The sequence below is a fragment of the Ambystoma mexicanum genome, chromosome 3q (genome assembly GCF_040938575.1).
Source record: "Ambystoma mexicanum isolate Mex_15411 chromosome 3q, UKY_AmexF1_1, whole genome shotgun sequence".
NCBI classification, from domain to species: domain Eukaryota; kingdom Metazoa; phylum Chordata; class Amphibia; order Caudata; family Ambystomatidae; genus Ambystoma; species Ambystoma mexicanum.
In genome coordinates, this window is record NC_090926.1 from 455,558,205 (window position 1) to 455,574,423 (window position 16,219).

Sequence of the window (16,219 nt, forward strand, 5' to 3'; positions counted from 1 at the left end):
GTAACTCTGGACTGGAATAACAAGGGTAGGACTGCATAGAGAAAACAATGAATCTGTAGCTCGGAATTGGGATAACAAGGGCAGGACTGCCACAAGGTGCATTCTGGGACATGTAATTTGTGAAATTAAATAAGAAAGTTCCAAAGTCTTCAAACAAAATGTAAAGACAAAAATATGAAGAGGTATTGTCCAGGGAGTATTATGGAGATGAATGAGTTCCAAATAGTCCATGATGGGTGCCAATTGGAGAGCCAGTGGCACAGTCGTGACAATAGTGCCTTATACCGCAAACCCCACCAGCAACCATGCCCCCAAATTATACAATTATTGCAGTATCAACAACAGCTGTTTTTTAAAAGTAACTAATAGTAATAGGTAGGCACTGTAAATTAGGCATTTCAAAAAGCAATTCACTTTCATTTTCTCAAGTGTATTTTTGTTGGTAAAGTCACACCCTCTTAGATGTTGCAGTTGCAAAAGTTTATTGCTGCCGCCTTGTCTATATCTTTTTTAAAATTGTTTTCTGCCTGCAAAAACGCACGCTTAGGGTAAGTGGCAAGGCCGGATCTGATCGCAGTCTGAAAGCTAATCTGCTCTATCTTTTACTAATGTGTACTAAAAAACGGTTGCTTTTTCGAAATTACTTAAAATGCATACTTTAAATGTACACAAATCACATAATAAACAAAGCTGACATAATATAAATTGTTCTAGAAACATGTCAAGGAAAAGGAGTACAGTGGTATCTTAATGTTTTCCAGCCGTAAATGAACCTCAGCAGGTAGGCCACGCCCCAGTGCATGGAGGCCTGATAAAGATGGGATTGGGAATGGAACAAGTAGGGAGGTGTCAACGGTGATCTCAGGAATAAGGTATCAGATGAGCTGCAGTCGTGTAGGCTGCACTGGTGCCAAGACTTCCCTCATGCCTTACTGTGTCTTGGGATAGGCCTAAGGGCATCAATCAAGCCAGGGGTCAGTGCTGGCCATGTGGTCAAATGGAGCCCAGCCCAGGGCACTGTGCTAGAAGACGGGATACCCAACATCGCTCTGCTAGTGATGTAGAGCCTCTCCTCGAGGAGCTCTTGCTTCTGGACTTCAAGCCAGTGGCAGCCCTCTCAACCTAAAATGGTACCCATGGTCACCTTTCTGTGTTTCCGAAATTCATTGTATCCCGCTGCCCCTTAACTCCAAAATCAAGAAGTTAGTCGAGTTCATTACAGCATCCATATATCTGAAAATACGATTGCACCCCTGATATCCAGCCACCCCCATTCAGAGATGGGGGTTAGAAACGGGAAGAGTCAGTAATGCTTTTCATACCACAAAACCTGTGAAAATTCAGTGCTGAGATCACATCAGGATTGGAACCTTATGGCCCGATTCATGGAATTATCTGCGTTGAAAATAGGTACCTTGTGTGCCAAACAGAGCGCAGAAATCCTGTTAGTTGATTCATAGAATGGACTGCACGTACTATGCGGGGACTTCGCTCAAGTGCCTTGTGCGAGACACCACGTGGGCGAGGCCTGCGCAGAGGGTGGAGTAGGAGCAGAACTCGGAAAATAAGGAAGAACAAGGGAAGAAGTGGACGTTACGAGGGACGGGCCGTAGGCATTCCATAGCATGTCCACAAATGCGCACAACAAAGCGTATTCGTGGATGTGAACGCGCAACCGCGTGCCTGCGAAATGCCCACGCAAATCCTTCGATCTCTCTGCCACCCAAAGGCAGGCGTTAAGACACTTGCGCATAGGAATCACAGTGCGCAGGTGGGTTTGCATGTCGGATTTAGGGGTGCTTTTGCGCAGCCGGGGTTCCAATCTAACTTAAAGGTGCGCGTATGCAGTGTAGTGGAGTGCAGGAACGGTTTACGGAGGGTCGCATGCATATTTCTTTAGTTATACTCAAGTAACGAAGTATCGTATGCATGTCGTCAGGGTGCTAGTGCCGGTTACAGAGGACCCCGCACAGGGTCCCCGAGATGCAGGCTTGCGGGGGACTCTGCGCACTGTTTGAAGGGTGCATTTATTTGCGCCCGGGGGAGCATGCAAAGGTGGCTCTTCTGGCTGCATTTGATTTCTGCAGGGGTGTTCTGGCCGCGACTTGCGTATATGGTTACTTTGTGCAAACAATTCCAAGAATACGCAGAGCGGGCATTTTCATTCTGCGCACAGATTTGCATAGTGTTGTTCTCGGCATGCGGCCCTTGCGGGATAAATGCATACTTTTCCATGAATCAGGCCCTTGGTCTTCAGTATTCCTTATTCTTTTTATGGAAAGTTTGATGCCAGAACTATCCATATATGTTTCCTTTACATTGGAAGCTAAACTTTGTGCCGGGCTTCCATGGCCTGCTCGGTCGGTGCTTCTGTATAGCAAGCTCTGGGCACGAGTTAAAACCAGGGAACAAAAAAGATTTTAAAATGGCCCTTTCATCAGCCTTTTAAAAAAACAAATCCAAAGTAAGTAATGCAGATATCCCACGGCACATTAACCTAATATAACTATTTCAGTCTTATCTCTCAACAGGGGTGCAACAAAACCTACATTTCGGGTGGGGCTAACTGGTGATGAGAGGGGCCACTACAGAAAATGGGCGTGGCAAACTTGGAGGCTCCACCCCTACTGTTCTACTCCCAAGGTCTGGTGTTGGGACCAACTATCAAAAAGTACATTTTAAAGCGCAATATACAGAGAGGTGATGGAAGCCTTTCTTGAAAGTAGCAGCTTTAAAGTTTTACTGCGTTTGTTCAAGTACATTTTTCTGCACAAACACAGAAAAACTTTAACACTGCCAGTTTCGGGAAAGGCTTCCCTCAACTCTCTGCATAGCAAAATGCAAGTGCTCACATCCAGGGGTGCACCTAGGCTAAAATCTAGGCGAGAGCTAACCCTTCAAATGTTGGGAGAGGCGCTAACGTCGGGGGCTGAGGGGGGAGGGGGTGCAAACTTATTTGTGTGGAGGACATCTAACTTTTTAACGAATTCTTATGAGACTATTCTAGTGCAGCTTCAATGTTACAAGCAGTTAACTATCTCCTTTAAGTCTGAAAGCATCCACCTAAGGACTGCTGTGAGAATGAGCGGTCACCTCTCCCCTCTCTACCCTTTCAATCACTCCCCCCGTATGCAAGTACTAATCCCACATCACGATTTCAATTGCCAAAAAATGTATTCATCTGAATGCAGGTGCTAACAATGAAAGGCTTTATGTAACCAAGGTTTCCACAAAGCACTTAAAGGGATCTCTGCATTTCATAACATATCTCCAAACCCATTGAAGATGATCATCACTCAAGACGCGGGTGCTTCTGACCTGCACCCTCCTGTCTGCACTTGTTATGTTTTCAAATGTCATTTTCCACACGTGTGGCTTTTTGCTGTTCTTGGGCCTCGCACCGTGTTCGCTAGTTTTGCCACTTCGCTATTTCCTCTACCTTACTTATTGACACCCTTACATATCTCAGCCCCACACCTAACTCAGTGAGGAGTATTGCCGTTTTATTACTTTTGGGCCACACTCTTTACCTGTTGCTGTGAGTTTACAGTATTCATTTTCTTTTGGGCTGTAAAGGACGGGAGAAGAGGGTGGTTCAAAAGCGCTTCAGCTCTGCGGAGCTTGCCACCGTCAGGGGCACAGCATCTACCATGGCAGTTCTCTGCCTTTTCCCTAGAAACGCCTGAGGGCAGGCCGTTTGGTCTCTGGGTGTTGGATTTTGGTACCCAGCCCCAGACCAGCCGGCGTCGCCTCCCAACCCCATTTTCCTTCCTGATGGGACTTCCTAGATTGTTATGCAGTGGGGGCGCCCCTTTGGTGCCCAGGTGCCCTGATTTGGTGTCACCAGCAGGGTGGCGGGAAGGGGGGGGGTGAATTGCTGAGGCAGCTTGCGCTGGCCAAAAGATGCTAAAGACCCCTTTTGTTAATCCGTTGCTGGAGGCACCTTATCAGCACCTGAAGTGGCGCTGCCTGTTTCCCCGATGTTTATGGCCTTGGACCTCTACCTTCTTGGCTCTGTGCCCATTGCGGGTCCAAGTAAAAAACAGCTTCGCTGTTAACAAAGACCCTGCAGGGAAGCCCCGCCCCATAGCTCACATTTCGGGTGCTTGGAGCCCGATTAGCTCAATGACGTTGCGCGCCGGTCTCTCAAATATATACAAGTTGAGCTCTTAAGCCCTGTAGTGTAAATCCAAATCTTCATTAGTCAATGTAATAATGAATTATTGCACATTTTTACTTTTCCATAATATAAAGTTGAGCGTATATGTGCCAAAATGTGTTTTCTCACAAACATGGCCCAACCCATTGCTGTCATGTTTTTTATATTTTTTATTAGTGTTATGGTTAATGCAAACCTTTCACCATACATATCACATAGATTAACAAAACAACGAAATTCATCCAATACTAATAATATGAAATACAATCACATAATCATGCTAATCAAACGTCCACAGCACACGATGCACTGCGAGGTTCATGTCCTGAAGTTCTTTAGCTTGGAGTAGGCACAGAATGTTGGGGGTTTGAAATGCTAATGTGCTAATTGCAGCGAGCTGTGACTAGTCAGAGCAATTGACAATTCCCACTTGACACTTGTGTCTGCTGCAGAAGAAGTGTGGAGGTGGTTTAGAGCCACAGGGGGAGAAGGAACATATGGAAGCAGTTGGGTTGCCAAAAGAGAATGTCGGGTGACGGTGGAAGGCGAGTTAAAGAAGGACAATTGCGTGAGGATGCTTGGAAGGATCAGATGGGAGGTGCTTGGAAACAGAAGGAGGGGGCTCACCGAGAATAACAGGAGGCGAGATGGAGCCTAGCTAGTCAGAGAGCAATTAAATTAGAGGGCACAGTGGGCAGCGGGCAGAGGGGGGGCCACGATCTAAAGGGGTCGAACCCACGGTGGTAGGTAGGATAAACGGGTATGTGGCATGGCATTGAGTAGAAGGATTAATCCTAGTACAGGGTGGTGGCAAAACACTATCAATCCCACTGGTGGGAACTGTGAAAAACAAACCCAAATGTCTAGTTTAGTTGGGGGGAAAAGGTTGACTATTACCTACAACTATTGGCAGAGACCAGCAACATCTATAGAGGCTATTGGATGCATCAGGGGGTGGTTGTATCCCACCAGCAGCCACAGCCAAGCATAAGATGCTTAAACAAATACCTTAAAACTGTGAGTGGCAGGGGGGTAACCTCAAAAGTTTTGAACTTTTCAGACACTACTGGACCTTTGAGGAGTCTTTGGGATTCAACAGCGTTGAGCCAGACCTTTCAGCATCGAACCGGCCTGGGTGGCAAGGAGAGGCAACGCTGGGTCCAACCATGCATGCTGTTCAGTAGTGAATAATTGTATTCTGCAGGCAGCAGTTGGTGACTGAGCAGGAGCAGTGTGGGAACAAAAAAAATGTGCATCCAAGGCCACTATTGAGACATGTTTCACCCCTGCTTACCCACTGCCCAGCTTGCTCGCAGCAGAAAGATTTCCAGAAAAATACTTTGATCGCCAAGCATGTGTTTGAGTCAACTGCAGGGGTAACAATGTCAATTCACAAGCTACTAGTCAGGTATAGAAATCACTTGCCCCCTCAGGCTCCTGTATCCTTTACCAATGCAGGTTAACTACTAGTGCAGGTTTTGAGGTCTAGTTAAGTTAAGTTTCCGCCAACGTGTACGTTTTGTATTCAGGATCTGAGCCATCTTGTCAGGTAAAAAGTATCATTCACTCTACCTTTGAAGATGATAGAATCTCATCGCACTTACATATTAAATCCCAGCGAGGGGAATGACGAATGGGACCCGTGCCGCCTCCAGTAAAGCTGGCCCAATGGCTGGCCACAAATCGTCAAAAGCATATTCAGTGGCTCGTAGAAACATTAGGGTTCTGGAAGAGATCTGCCACACACTCTGGTACCTTAAACTGGCCCAGCCCCTCCACTCAGGCCTGTATTAAGTGATAGGACAGACAGGAGTATCTGAGAGTCGTAAATTATGCAGGGTGTGTTGTGGCGGAGGGGTAGTGAAAGCCAGGGGACGTTAATACTGACGCATCCCACCTTAATCCTCCCCACATTGTGGTGTTTCTGTCTGTCTTTAGGACACTATAAAGGTATTGTTGTATTTGTTGAAGAAAAAATGCACCAAACTATGACCACTTGGCAAAGTTTATTTGCATATTGTGAAATCTCCCTATCCACATCCAAAATGACTTCCCAGGGCGCTTTGTCTGAAAAGCTGCAGCTGCAGAAGGACATGTGTGCGTTCGACCCTTTACCTTCATTTGTAACTGAAGGCACCAGATATGTACCCGGCAGTCTGCTTTTATACTGCACCAGTCACCACTGTACTGGTCTTACAGTGAGTGGTGTCTGGTGGCTGGTGTGTTTGCCTGGCATGTTTTATGCTGGATGAATGCATCTCTGATTATGTGAGTGTCAGCTATCTACGGAATCCCTGGTGGAATGCAGAAGGTGGGAGTGCTGGGGATTCCGGGCTTGACTGTTGTGGACTTGGAGAAGGGAACCTGAGCTAGAAGGATGTCTAACCCTATCTCTCCCCTGTAACCTTCCTGCCCGAGGTCGAAGCGAATGAAGTACTTTCCCTTTTGTACTTACCTGACTCAGCGTTGTTCCTGCGTGCTGGCTGGCTGGCTGTCCAGGGGTTCCGAGATACTACACAGTGCCGCTGCTTGAAAGCTCCATAGCTTAGTCTCATGAAAAAGATCAATAATATTGTTGCATTCCTAGCGATATCTCTGCCTTGCCGAGAAGACAGACAGCCCTTGCCAAGATGCTCCCTCTGACCTCTAATAATTGATGGCTATTAATGTCCTGACCTGCGAGGTTTCCCTGTGGAATCTGGATCGAAATCTGCCTTGAGTTTTTCCTAGCTGATGAAACAGTGCGTTGAACACCAGCGCATCGCTTGCCTAACTCTTCGCGCATTTCAAAGGAAGGCCTCAAGGTCAGCACTCAAAGGGGGGCACAGGAGGCTCTGCCAGGAAGTGTACCTTGAAAGACCGCTGTGCATGGAATATACATTCTAATTGACCAGCATCACCCCTGGGGCAATGAAACATATCGCATCTCTAGGCTATGGCTGAACCTTGCTTGTCTGGAGCAGCCACCACTTAAAGAGATGAGCAGAAACATGCGCACCATAAATATTTGGATACATGTGAGGTACTGTAAAGTGGGAGGAGTCCAACACAAGAGAGAACCTGTAGCAATGGGAACGAGGCTCGCTCATGAAGCCGCAGCACCACAAATACCCTTTATCTGGTCTTAACTCTGCTCCCTTGTGGCGGTCCAGCAGGGGCGCAGGAGCGCAAAATCTTCCACTCTCGCAACATTCGGCCAACAGCAGCATCACTTGAAAGACCCCAGCTCAACCTGCGCAGCCAAGCTGCACAAAGACCACAAAAAACAAATACACGCCCCCACATCTGCTCAGCTCAGCAGTAGTACTTAACGCACAAGCAACACAATTCCAACACAACTAACAGGCGATAGGCAAAGACGCCAGGCCCAATACTAAAGCACCCATAAAGGGTTGCACGTAGCTGCTCAAATGCCGCAATTTACAAGCCAATAATCACATAGGGTTCACTGTATTAAACGTTTGAATACGACAACTTCACTGTGAGAAAATTGAGCAACCAGTCAACCACAAGTCCCTTGTGAAAAAGTTAAGGGCATCTTTACGTTTGCAGGCACTGTTCTAACTGATGTAGAGAAAATGATAAAGACACAGGCTCCGCCTTGAGCTGGTACAGAACAACTAGAGGACGTACATTTTTATAAACTAAAAGATGTGGTTTATCCATGCATGCCCCAGAGTATTTCATGCAAAGAAGCAAGCTTAAAGGAGCTCTGCTTTTTGGTTCCGGAAATTCTAAATGAGATATTTAGGGATCCGATTGCATCTGGCCATGCAGGGGTCGAAATAAGGATTTGATGAGCAGGAGCAAAAACAGCTCCTGGGCATCATCCAGTAAGCAGGAGCTTCCTGTGGAAAACCCAGAGCCAGTACATAGTAATTCATAAATTTAACTTCCACTCAATGACCTTTGGTTCATTATATCCAACCAAATATGATTTAAGTGTCTCCTACATGTGTTATAATGCGTCTTTGTACACATTCGCAAACACACAGAGTTAATGCCAGGTAGATATGTTTGGATGGCATCAGTTGGCAGGGGAGTCAAAAGTAGCTCCCGGTAGCTGTTGGTTTCAAGCTAACCAGGCTCTTCTAGACTACAAGCAGGAGCTAAATAGCTTCCAGCTCCTGGCAATTACTCCTGCCATGCAAATTTAACATATCAAATGTTAACTTGTCATGCAATGAATGAAGAACATCGTTTTCTGGTAATTGTATTGTAAAAGTAACCTTTCGAAAAATCAACCATCTCACCTGGATGAAGGGCTGGTCCACTTTGCCAATGGTTAAAAGATCTTCGACCAACACAGACCGTTGTTGTTCAGTCGTCAGGTTATCCAGGGGGTGCTGGGCACAATGGGAAACAGGAAATATAATCTGACTTTTCCTTGACTCATTTGTTAAACACACCCCAGGAGCATAAGTCTGAAGGAAGGCTCTGACCCCATCGACTCCCACAAATTGTGATGAATGAAGGGCATTGAAGTTCCCAGTGGATGATTTCAGTAGCTGGGCCTCCCTCCATTCCCGAAGCCTTAGGGCCAGCAGCAGAATGACAAAGAACAGGAACAAGAAGGAAACCACAGAAACAGCAACCACCAAATACAAGGTGATGTCCGAATCAGTCTCTGCAGGAGATGATGACAAGGTGCCCAAATCAGCTATCACTTCTGGGAGGCTGTCGGCCAACAGTATGGTGACAGTGACAGAAGAAGAGAGGGACGGCTGACCGTTGTCCTTCACTGAGACCACAAGCATTTGTTTCATGGCGTCTTTCTCCACAATATGGCGGACTGTCCTGATTTCTCCAGTGTGGAGAGCTACAATAAACAGGCCCTGGTCTGTGGCCCTCAGCAGCTGGTAGGAGAGCCAGGCATTCTGGCCAGAGTCCCCATCAACAGCCACCACCTTAGTGATCAGATACCCCGGCTCAGAGGAGCGAGGAGCCATCTCCACCCCAGAGGAGCCATCCGTGGTGGCAGATGGGTATAATATTTCAGGGGTGTTGTCATTCTGATCCACTATCACAAAAGCAACAGTGACATTACTTGTGAGAGCTGGAGAGCCGCCATCTTGAGCCTTCACTTGGATCTGAAAGCCACTGAGTTCCTCGAAATCAAAAGAGCAAAGTGTATAGATGACGCCAGACTCGGAGTTAATGGAGATGAATGAAGTCACAGGGACTTCCCTAACAAGTCCTTCAGCTATGGAATACCAAATTTTACCATTCTGGTCCCAGTCACCATCTGTTGCCTTGAGTGTAAAAACAGAGGTCCCTGGGGGTATGTTTTCCCGTATGTAGGCAGTATATGATACACAATCAAACATCGGCGGGTTGTCATTTTCATCTGAAATCTGTAGTCCAATGACTTTTATCATGGATAGGGAAGGAATCCCATGATCTGTGGCAGTAATAGTGATATTATACTCCGAGACCTGCTCTCTGTCTAATGTCCCATCCGTCACCAAACTGTAATAAGTCCCAGAGGACTTTGCCAGCTGAAAGGGCAGATGGGCCGGAATGGAACTGGTAACCTCCCCGTAGTCCCCAACATCTCTATCGTAAACCTCAAGTAGAGCTACAGTCGTACCTATCGGAGTATTTTCCACCACGTGGCTCAACAGAGATGAGACTAATATTTCCGGGCAGTTATCATTCACGTTATTGACCTCTACCAAAACCTTGCACCGTGACAAGCTTTCCCCATCAGTTGCCTGAACTTCGAATTCGTAATGTTCATTTTCTTCAAAGTCCAGAGATGCAATCAGGGACAGTTCCCCAGTTTTTGAATCCAACTTAAACTTTCCTAAAATATTATCTGTAACTTTGTTAATTGAATAGATAATTTCGGAGTTTATACCCTCATCCATATCCGTTGCCCCGATGGTGGTTACGACAGTACCCGCTGGCAGATTTTCGAACACGTTAATTGTATAAACAGATTTATTGAAAACTGGGGCGTTGTCATTGTAATCAAGGACCATGACCCTGACCTGCGCGGTGCCGGATCTGGGCGTCTCCCCTCCATCTGTGGCCGTCAGGGTTAGAAGCAGAAGGTCCTGCTCCTCCCGGTCTAGGGCTTGCACAAGAACCAGTTCCGGATACTTCCCGCCATCGCTCCCAGTCTTCACATTTAGGGTAAAGTGATTGTTGGGACTAATTTGATAGCTCTGGATCGAGTTGTTCCCGACATCGGGGTCGTGCGATTCGGGCAGTGCGAAGCGTGCCCACAGCGATTTGCTCTCACTGACCTGCAGCACAATCTGGCCATTTAAGAATGCGGGTGAATTGTCATTGATGTCCTGGATGTAAATGGCCACTGAATACACTTTCATTGAGCGCTGGACAATAACCTCTACATCTAATAGGCACTGCGTGAGCTGAGCACACAGCGCCTCTCTGTCAATCCGTTCCTTGGTGTATAAACGTCCGGTGTTTGCATTGAGGGTAAAATACTGCTTCCTACCTCTGGACACGATGCGGGCTCCCCCTTCTGATAACTCCTGGGGGTCCATCCCCAGATCCAGAGCCACGTTTCCCACGAAAGAGCCTTTCTTCATTTCCTCGGGAATGGAATAACGAAGCTGCCCAGAAGCGGCTCCCCAGACTGCAAGCATTGCAGCGACGAGCAGCAGAGGAGCCTGGGGGTCCCGAGACATGACAGGTAGACAGGATGATGTGTTCCGTGAAATGCCCAGCGTGACCTCCGTAATGTTTAATCCGGGGACGAGGATTCAGGATTGACGTGAAGTCAAGCAAGCAAGCCTGGAGGAGTGCATGGGAAATGCGTACACAGAATCCCAGTTCTTCTTGTGTGTCGTATTTGTATCACGTGGTCTACCACATTTCTCGAGGGTTTTGTATTTCTTCTGGTAAACAGCGGCGCTCTGTGTCTGTAACAATAACTACAGGCTGAAGCTGCTTAGATAAAAGCATGAATGGATGATGCGAAAAATACGTTTTTCATAGAAAGTCATGTAAAATATACAGCGTTATAGTATGGAGGCGGCAGGAGGGCGCCCTTGCAGATATCTGCAGAAATAGGACACGTCCACTACTCCCGAGTCCAGACTCTACCCGTGAACTCGGCGAATTCTGAACACTCTCCTTGAGTTATAATCTCACACACACCGTAATTGTTCGCAAGATATACTGTTGTGATAAGAGAAAGGACTATTAATAGTGTTATCTAAACTGCAGTAATACAACCGAGGAGGATATTGTATGCCCCCATTCAATCTTTGGGAGTGTACGGAGATTCACTCTACTATATACGTTTGATCGGCTAGTGTTTTCAACATAACCCTCACATGTTTCTAACACCGCATGCTTCACTGGCATCTAATTCTGCAACTAAATTAACCTAAATGAATACCTGGCGGTGTCGGAGCCTTTGTACTGTTTCTGTTGAAGTGGGCCCTTAGAAGCTGCCCCCATGGTGGAAGTCTTAAACACAGTAGCATTTTTTACTTTAATTCAGGACATTGAAGGTGTGTTTTGCACGCACAAGTTACAGGCTGTCTTTGCTGACCCCCCATTAAAGCTGTCACCGTATTTCAGGCCATTAAATGTGTGCTTTGAACTAACTGTCACCACCCTCGGCACTCTTGGAGCATCTAATAGCGTCACCTGGTTGCTTCATACTCTGGTTTCATCTACATTAGCCCCTTGCTGACAAAGAGTGATTCATAGCTTTTCGGTGGACATTTAGAGCCTGATTCATGGAATATTTGCCCGGTTCAAAGTGAATTTGCACTGCTGACAAGAGACTTTGCACTGCCGACACAAACCCTGATTCATGGGACCGTGAAAAGTGTATTTTTGCCGTGCAAAGTCTGGGCAAAGTCATTTTGTACTGCAACAATGACTCGGCACGACTTTGCACTGCAAATATTCCATGAATCAGACCCTTAGTGTTTCGACTGTCAGGTGGCTGCATATCGAGTGATAATCTGCAGCTTTTAAAACTCTCAGTGCATTCCTTTGCCTCGATTATACTTTAATCACCCATGGGTGACTCAGACTAGTTCTTCCAAAATGTAGGCTAGGGGGCCCCAAACATGTTGAAATGGGTCCCCACAAGCCCTAACATCTTCAACGGGCTCTGAGGAATATATGAATATTTCCTTTAGGTCACTTTCACTTTGTGCGTAAATGTCCTAAACATTCGACCACACTTTGCGTTTGTCTTAGAGATGGTTTCTACAACAATCAGAAGTTTCTTTTTACACAAAGTAACTTTTTACAGTCAGTAGGATATATGTGTAGCTTGAGTTGTATCACGATGAGTAATTTACCCCTCACAGGTAGATGTGTAGTGTATATATATTTCTGACCGGACCTGGTTTCCTCTCCCGGCTTTGGCAAAGTTAATTCTGTGATTCTGGGCCAATCACTTTATCCCCTTCTGCATACAATTTTAAATAATGGGTAACGCAAATGCATAAACATAAACTTCAACTAAAACCCAACTACTAATATTGTCCATGCTGCCAATAGGTAATTTTCATTACACCAAGTCCTAGTTTAGAGTGTTTACTTACCTCAGGAGAAGGCTCCCCAATATAGCCTCTGTTCCAAACTATTTATAAATAAGATCCCAGGATCTGCCTTTGTCCCTCTCCTTTTGTCAATGTTTTTCCTGGTCACTACAATGAGGCCTTGAAGGTGCTCCCACGCTGCTTCTGATAAACTAGGATAAACTAGGACTGTGAAAAGAAAGATTAGTACTCGGTGAACTGAAGGTTTATGGTAAGTAATCCGTGCAATTACCCATTGTCGGTGTTCCTTGTCACTGTCCGTAGTAACACGAGGAGCGACAAAGCATTATCTGGGTAAGGAACAGGTTACTTACCTGTACCTGTTGTTCTCCAGCATGGGTCTGGCATGGATTCACATGCTCATGAATATTACCCATCGTCAGGCTGGGAATCCTCGGTAAAGAAAAAATCAGTATCAGTTTCGTTTCTGATCTGTCTTTCTTAGTAGTAACCAATCACTGATCTCTGGGTCATACTGCCCCCAGCCAATGACTGCCCTCTCCCTAAGCCCCGCCTCTGGCAGCCATCCTCAGATTTGGTAGCACGCAAAGTGGCAGTATGACCAAGTGAAGAGCCGCAGAGGGGTAGGTGGGAGGGTTCGCATGTGAATCCATGCCAGACCCATGCTGGAGAACAACAGTTACAGGTAAGTAACTTGTTCCTTCTCCAGCATGGGTCTGGCATGGATTCACATGCTCATGAATATTACCCATCGTCAGGCTGGGAATCCTTGGTAAAGAAAAAATCAGTATCAGTTTCGTTTCTGATCTGTCTTTCTTAGTAGTAACCAATCACTGATCTCTGGGTCATACTGCCCCCAGCCAATGACTGCCCACTCCCTAAGCCCCGCCTCTGGCAGCCATCCTCAGATTTGGTAGCACGCAAAGTGGCAGTATGACCAAGTGAAGAGCCGCAGAGGGGTAGGTGGGAGGGTTCGCATGTGAATCCATGCCAGACCCATGCTGGAGAACAACAGTTACAGGTAAGTAACTTGTTCCTTCTCCAGCATGGGGTCTGGCATGGATTCACATGCTCATGAATAAAAGAATACATATCAGTATACACATGCACAACCATGGGAGGTGGCAAAGGCTCAACATTAAGCATTGCATCCAAAACTCAACATTAAGCAATTCTCATCTCCTCAACAGGCTGACCTTAGGCGAACAGGTTGCGCAGCACTGCTTGGCCGACCCTGGACTCCTCCCTGGAGTCCCGATCGATGCAGTAGAATCTTGTGAAGGTGTGCGTCAACCTCCACGTAGCAGCCCTGCAGTTGTCCAGCAGGGGCACACCAGACAGGAAGGCTGTGGTAGCAGCGATCGCTCTGGTCGAATGGGCTCTTGGACGGCCGGGCAGCGGTCGGTTTGCCAACCGGTGACAGTGCATGATGCAGCCGCAGAGCCATCTGGAAATGGAAGTCTTTGAGAGAGCCTTCCCTTGATTCACAGACCCAAAGTTCACGAACAGTTGTGACGTCTTCCGAAAACTCTTTGTGCGGTCCACGTAGAACTTCAGCGCTCTAGCTACATCCAGCGAGTGCAAAGTCCTCTAGGCCGGCGTCGAAGACGATGGGAAGAAAACTGGTAACACCAAGGGCTCGTTGAGGTGGAAGTCCGACGGCACCTTGGGCATGAAGGAGGGGTGCATCCTCAGCACCACCCTCGTGTCATGAAAAGTCAAGTATGGAGGCTTGCAAGATAGGGCCTGGATCTCTCCCACTCGTCGTGCGGAGGTGATGGCCACGAGGAATGCTGTCTTCCATGACAGGAACTTCAAAGGCGCCGAATGCATAGGCTCGAATGGGGCCCCCATGAGCCTGGTCTGCACCACATTAAGCTCCCACGCCGGGGCAGGAGCCTTCACCGGCGGGAATGATCGGAATAGTCCCTTCATAAATTCCTTCACCAGGCGATGAGACCACAAGGACGCCCGTCCCGTAGTCCTGGTATATCAGGAGATGGCAGCCAGATGTATTTTGATAGAGGCGTGAGCCAGTCCAACTTTGGCCAGCGACAGTAGGTACGGCAGAACTTGAGGGGCCGTAATCCACAGAGGGTTAATCTTCTGTGCACGGCACCAGACAGAGAACGCTTCCATTTATGACTGTAACACTTGAGAGTTGAGGACGCCCTGGCTCTTGCAAGAACCTCTCTGCAATCAGCCGGTATATCGTACCCTCCAAACTCTAGCGCTGCAGGAGCCAGGCCTACAAGTTCAGCGACTGCGGGTCGTGATGGAAATGGCACCTCCTTCTCTGGAGAGAAGATCCGCATCCGCCGGCAGCTTGGCTGGCGGGGACGTTGACAAGTCGAGAAGGTCCGGGAACCAGATCTGCCTCGGCCACGCCGGTGCGACGAGGATCATTCTGCACCTGGACTTCTTGAGCTGGTTGATGATGCGGAGCAGCAACGGCAACGGAGGGAACGCGTATAGAAACAGGCCGTCCCAGGGGAACGTGAAAGCATCGCCCATGCTCCTCGGCTGTGGGAACCTGCTGGCGAACCTCTGGCACTTGGAGTTTGTCGCCGTCACGAACAGGTCGATCTGGGGTTTGCCCCATCATTGGAAGAGCCGATCCACCTGGTCCTGGCGTAGTTCCCACTCATGGCACGAGCGCAGCTCCCTGCCGAGTGAGTCGGCGATGGTGTTTTTTATTTCTGCCAAGTGGAAGGGAACCAGAAACATCCCCTGGGCGACGGTCCAGTGCCACAGATCCTGGGCCTCCTTGGATAGGGCTGGGGATCTGGTGCCCCCTTGCTTCCGTATGTAGAACATCGTGGTGGTGTTGTCGGTGAAGATCCTCACCACTTTGTCCATGAGGGACAGAAGGAACAACTTGAGTGCCCAGAACACTGCTCGGAGCTCCAGAATGTTGATGTGGAGGGACCTCTCCTCCGGGAGCCAAAGGCCTCTTGCGTGGAGATCTCCGGTGTGGCCCCCCAACCCACCAGAGAGGCGTCCGTCGTCACCGTCTCCTGAAACGCCGGGGTTTGAAAGTCTGTGCCTGTAGTGAGGTGAGCACGGGTGCCCCACCATAGGATCGCCCGACGGAACTCCTCGTCGAGAGGGATCCTGTCCTCGAAGCAGCCCGTCGCCTGAAACCAGCGGGCGTCGAGGAACTCCTGTAGCGGACGCATCCGAAGTCTGCAAAGGGGTACAAGATAGATGCATGAAGACATCATCCCGAGAAGGGACTTCATGGAGCTCACCCTGGCCACATCCGTGGCTAACAGGCGGCGCACCTTGCCCAGGATGGTTTTGGTCCTCTCCTTTGATGGGGAGGCCAGTAGCCCCACTGTATCGAGCTTCGCTCCCAGAAACAGTGCTACTTGCGATGGAACCAGGTGGGATTTGGGGTAGTTGATGGCGAACCCCAGTTCCGTGAGCAACCGGACGGTCCTCGTTGAGTGTTCGACGGCGAGTTCCCTTGTCCTTGCCCGGATTAGCCAGTCGTCCAGGAAGGGGTAAACGTGGATGCCCTGCAGGCGCAGCCGCGCCGCCACTGGTGCCAGGCACT